The sequence below is a fragment of the Nyctereutes procyonoides genome, unplaced genomic scaffold (assembly GCF_905146905.1).
Source record: "Nyctereutes procyonoides isolate TBG_1078 unplaced genomic scaffold, NYPRO_anot_genome, whole genome shotgun sequence".
NCBI classification, from domain to species: domain Eukaryota; kingdom Metazoa; phylum Chordata; class Mammalia; order Carnivora; family Canidae; genus Nyctereutes; species Nyctereutes procyonoides.
In genome coordinates this window covers 667967-673966 of record NW_026575142.1, presented here as the reverse complement: position 1 = coordinate 673966, position 6000 = coordinate 667967, and positions in this window count along the sequence as shown.

The following is a 6000-nucleotide window of genomic DNA, read 5'->3' as shown; positions in this document are numbered from 1 at the left end:
TCTTTCCATAGAATATTTTACTAAAAAAAAAAAAAATGTTCTCAACATTACTATCCTATAACGAAACATCTGTAGGAATAAATGAAAGAGAAACAAAGGCAAAGTTAATTTGAAACCATCAGATAATCAGAACTGAGTGGGGATGAGTCAATCGGAGAAGGACAAACATTATATGTTCTCATTCATTTGGGGAATATAGATAATAGTGAAAGGGAATATAAGGGAAGGCAGAAGAAATGGGTAGGAAATATCAGAAAGGGACACAGAACATGAAGACTCCTAACTCTGGGAAATGAACTAGGGGTGATGGAAGGGGAGGAGGGTGGGGGGTGGGGGTGACTGGGTGACAGACACTGAGGGGGGGCACTTGATGGGATGAGCACTGGGTGTTATTCTGTATGTTGGCAAATTGAACACCAATAAAAAATAAATTTACTATTAAAAAGAAAAAGAACTGAGTGGGGAATGAAGTGACGAAATTGTGTCCCTCAATCGTCAAAAATATCTGTCAACGGATATGAATTCTTATTTTGACATAGTTTATGTTAAGATGGCCAGTCTGGTGCTAACTGGCCAACAGTGACAGACGCTCTAGACAGTTCTAAATTTCAAGAATATATTAAGTATCATAAAAACTCAAGTGTCATATCATCTTTTTCCACAATAGCTGACAACAACCTATAAAACTGATCTTGCCTTTGGATGACAAGTGACTCCTGGATACGTGCAGAGAAGTTGAGAAAAGGCACGTCTGGAGGAGGTAGTAGTTGGAGTAAAAGGATGCAACTATGAAAATGAACACGACCAGCTGAGATGGTACCAAGACCTGGAGAAAAGCATTCATAAAGTGTTTTAGACGTTGACTTGTACCGGGTTGAGCGGTCAGTATGAAGGAACTCCGGAGAGAAAGCCGCAGGAGAAACCGAGCGTCACAATTCCATGAACATCAGGCAGTGCACTGGGTAATGGCCACTAACGCTTCCTTGACAATGGCCAGGATTGGTTCCTCATGGCTATCACCTCATGCGATTCTCATAAAAACCCTGCAAGGTAAATAACTATTGTCTTTTCCAAGTTAGAGATAGAGGATCTAGGGTAAAACTGGGTAGGTGACTTGCCCAGGGTCATGCAACTGAAAGAACTTGAAAACAAAAATGTTAGTGTCTATTTTTATCACTCCGCCTAGTTTTTCTAGCCTCTGCTTCTCCTCTCTTGTGTAGGTGACGAAAATCAGCTAGAGGGCTGATAGGTAGAGAAACATAGTTATAGGGACGGTGAGCGGGGGATGAGGTCATTTTGTGTTATTACTTTGAGTTAACGGGAGAGGAAATGGCAACAATCAAGTATGGACTGGGCCAAACTCAAACTCAGTAAGCTAAAAAGAGTATTCATTTTTTTAAAAAAAATGCATTGAAAGGCTAATAACCGTTTTTGTGGGTAAATTTTCTTGTGAGCATTTTTAAGCCCTGAAACGTTTAAGGCAATATCCAATATGTCATTTATTTCAAAGAGCATAGAGTTTACAACTCTGCGCTGTCATTTATCCCTAGTTCCCACAATTTATCACCGAGACCACGAACTCGAATATGCTTTTCAGAATTTACTGAGGTTACTTTGATGTATTTTTTTTTTTAAACTGAGATCTATAGAAACTCCTTGTCGGTTTGTTCTTTTCAGGCCAACAGTTTGTGATAGTACTAACCAAGAAAACAACATTTAAAAGCTGATTATTGTAAAAACAAAACAAAAAACCAACAGCAAAAAAACAAAACAGCATTTAATGTGCTGTTTGCCTATGATTCTTAATTGTACTGAAGTGGGAAAGAAACATCAAATCTTAAAAAAAAAAAAAAAAGAGCGGGGGTGGCTCAGTGGTTGAGCGTCTGCCTTGGGCTCAGGGTGTGACTCCGGGGTCCCGAGGTCCCGGGATCGAGTCCCACGTTGGGCTCACTGCATGGAGCCTGCTTCTCCCTCTGCTTGTGTCGCTGCCTCTCTCTGTGTCTCATGAATAAATAAATAAAATCTTTAAAAAAAAACAAACATCAAATTGATTAGCAATTAATGATATTTTTTCACCTCAATTTATCCTTGGCTACTAATATTCACTGAACTTACATTTCTTTCTTTTGTTTTTCTTTCAAGTATGTTCCACACCCAGCATGAGCCCAGCCCAACACACGCCTTGAACTTACGGCCCTGAGAGATCAAGACCTAAGCTGAAATCAAAAGTCAGACACTTAACCCACCGAACCCGCAGGTGCCACCAACTTGCACCTCTTCCACAGTCAAGCTCACGGAGCTGGGAAAGCAGACACCCTGGTCACTCCATTTTTGGATATTTCTTATTCCAATGATTGGTTTATACTCTTTGGTGAAAGAAAAAAAAAAGATTTTATTAATTGATTTTAATTAATTAATTAAACTTCTCTACTGGATTTAACTGAAGGGTGGAAAAACCCCAAAAAAGGAAGACCACTAAAGCTCGTGTAAAACCTAGAAGTCTGATCTACTTAAATGACAGAGAGTTGTGATAGGAAGGGTTTTTTTTTGTTTTTTTTTTTTTTGTTTTTTAATGTTAAACTATCTATGGAAGTGAGTAAAATTTGAATAATTCACTTGCATTTCTCAAGTGGAAGTTCTTTCAGCTTGAAACTTTCCACAACTCAGATGGCTTTCCTCTGACTCAGGAAACCCCTCGTGTGGCCTTCTCATGTTTACATTGTTTTTAAGTTCACTTTAGAGATCTAATTGAACGAAAGAATTCGGCAACTTTAGAAGAAACCACTGGGGTTTACATGGTTCTGTTAAGCATTCCTCTAAAGTTATTTTGTTTCTGACGATCTTGGCTGTACGCACTTTCAAAAGGCATATTTGTTTTCTTTTATCTTTCTCTGTTTTCCCAAAGATCTCACAATTTTCTAAGATGGGCACCTAAGGATTAAATTACAATTCAACATCTAAAATAAAAGTTGAAAAAAAAATAAAAAATAAAAGTTGAATATCTTACTGCTTTAGACTCTCAATCTCCTGCAAAGATGGGAAGTAACTAGGTTCCTATACCATGAAATCTCTAATTTCATATGTGCAATGTTATTTTTTTTAATATGCCACAATTCTTATTGCAACATGGCCATTTTTGTGAAGATGGGGAGTTTGATCTAAATGTGCAATGACTGACTGGGTGACGGGCACTGAGGGGGGCACTTGGGATGAGCACTTGGTGTTATTCTATATGTTGGCAAATTGAACACCAATAAAAAATAAATTAAAATAAATAAAAAAATAAAATAAATAAACGCTCAAAATCTCACAAAAAAATTTAAAAAATAAAAAATAAATGTGCAATGTTTAATAAATGCCATCTGAACGGTCTCTCGTCTGTCTGTGCATATGTGGAACATGTACTAGTGCCCAATAAGATTTCCAGTTTTTTATACCAGGAATTTTCTTCTGTAAGCACACCTCGGGTCTTGCTGTTTCGCTTAGCCCATGAAAGTGACTGGAGGTGGCGGGCCAGTTGCTGGTGGGGACGGGGCCAACTGTCCAATTCCCCACAATCTCTGTAGCTCACAAAGCCAACTCGAAAGCCTCCTGCTCATGTAACAGCAGAGCTTCTAGGGGTTTCCCTCCCTGAGTGACCACGATGAGCAAAACCCCTGCTGACCTGCAACCGCATGTACCATACGCACAAAATAAACCCGTTTTGAGAGTTCTTTGTGTGTCCTGTGTACAAGTCTTTTATCAAATATGTGAATTGCAAATATTTTCTCCAGTCTGTGACTTGTCTGTTTGTCCTCTTAGTATCTCTCCTGGAGCAAAAGTTCTTAGTTTTAATGAAGTACTATTATTTTCCTTCCCTGGATGGTACTGTTGGTGTCGTATCTCAAAAGTCATAAACACGAGGTCGCTCAGACAGATCTCCTCCTATTTTTCTTCTAGAAGTTTGATAGCTTTGTATTTTACATTTATCTTCTGTCCGTTCTGAGTTTATTTTGTGTAAGATGTGAAATCTGTGTGTGAGTTCACATAGTTTGCACAAGGATATCTAATTATTTCAACATCGTTTGTTGAAAAGACTACCTTATCTTCATGGAATTACCTTTGCATTTTTGTCGAAAATCAGTCAACTACATCTGTGTGGGTCTACTTTTTTGGTTCCCTATTCTGTACGATTAATCTGGTTTCCACTTTTTCTCAATACCAGACTGTTTTGATTCTAGTAGCTTTACAATAAATCTTGAAAAATAATAATGGGAGTACTCTGACTTTACTCTTGTTTTTCAGAATTGTATTGGCATTCTAGGTTCTTTACCTTTCCATATGAATTTTAGAGTAATTTTTTCATAGCTCCAAAAATGCTTGTAGGGATTTTGATTGGGATTATGTTTAATCTATGGATAGGGCTAGGAAGAACTGACATCTTAACAATACTGAATTTTCTTACCCATGAAGAAATATTTTTTATTTATTTGGATATTATTTGATTTCTTTTGTCAATAATTTACAATAGTTCATATACCAATTCAGCCTATATTTTGTACATTTAAAACTAATTATTTCCTCTTTCTTTTTGGTGCTATTGTAAATGCTAACATTTTTCTTTCCACCTTCTAATTGTTAATTGTTAAATAAGAAAGCAACTGCTTTGCTGCTTTAAACATCTGAAGTTTAGGGGTTATTTGTTATCAATCAACTGTTTTGATGAATGTGAACATTGTGCATAAAGCGTGCTGATTCCCTAACAGAAACCTAAAACATAGATTACTACTATTGGGATCTAATAGCTGGTGGCAGGGCATCATTCTAGAAACTGAAAAGACAGAGATTTGCGCTTCACAACATGGTGAAACATGTGCTATGGCCTATAATATCGTGAAGGGCAGATCATGTTCCCAACGCACTCGTAGCTCTGAAGGAACACATCGGAAAGCACAATGTTGGTTGTGTGTTTTGGTAACCACTGGGTAGTTTGGCAAGAAACAAATGAACTCAGGAAAGAACTAGCCAGTTTCCAAAGCAGAAGGGAAAGGAAATAGAGTGAGGCCAGACATTACTTTTTCATCCCAGACAATGAAAGTCTTTCCTTCATTGAGAAATACTTTGTGGAACCAAAATCCACTAAAACCTTTCAACTGATTAGACTACATTCGGGCAAGGAGCAAATTAAGGGTGAAAACTCATAAGTCCTTTCAACTAAAAAAAGAATTCGTTATTATTAGATCTTAGGGTATCAAAGTACTTGACACTAATGTGAATGAGAAAACAAAGAAATGTAGCAGTTCTGGGAACTATATCTCAAAAAATAGGGTTGATCTGGTTCCCGGCCCAAGGAGCTGACTACAAGCATATAGATCATAATCTTTTACTGACTTTCTGAGGAGTCTGTTCCTCTCCTCTTCCAGACTTTAAATGATCTTTGGGCTCCCCACCTTATATAGGCAGAAATGAGTTAAGAAAGCAAGTACATATTCCCCAGTGGCCATTTAAGATGTGGCCAAGAAATATATTGGAAAAGGAATACTCTCCCAGAGGGAGTAGCTAGCAACTTGAAAAACAATGAACAAAGGAGTTCCTCCCAGTGAACACAACCGGGGCATAACCAAGGAACATTCCATACCCCCGGGGCAGGGATCCCCATAATATCTTCCCTTTGGAATTTTAGAATTGCTGTGAAGTAGAGTTTATAGAAAGTCCCCCGTTCTTCCTCTTTCTGAATGGGAGTGTTTACTGTTTTTCTTTCCCACCATTGCATACCGTGCGTCTATCTGGTTGGGAAGGTAGCACATCCTCACTGTTTCTAGCTCCCCATTCTCCAGACCAAGGGAAGCCATATTAAGACCAACACACACCACTCGGATCCTGGATTCTAAATTCCACAGCATGACTGGGGTCGGCTTTCGCATCGTCTCTTTTCGGTCGTAGTGAGTGTGTTCCACGTGTGGGAAGAAGAGTGAACAGAATAATTGATAGAAAAGCAAAGTGTGATAGTTATTTATATTG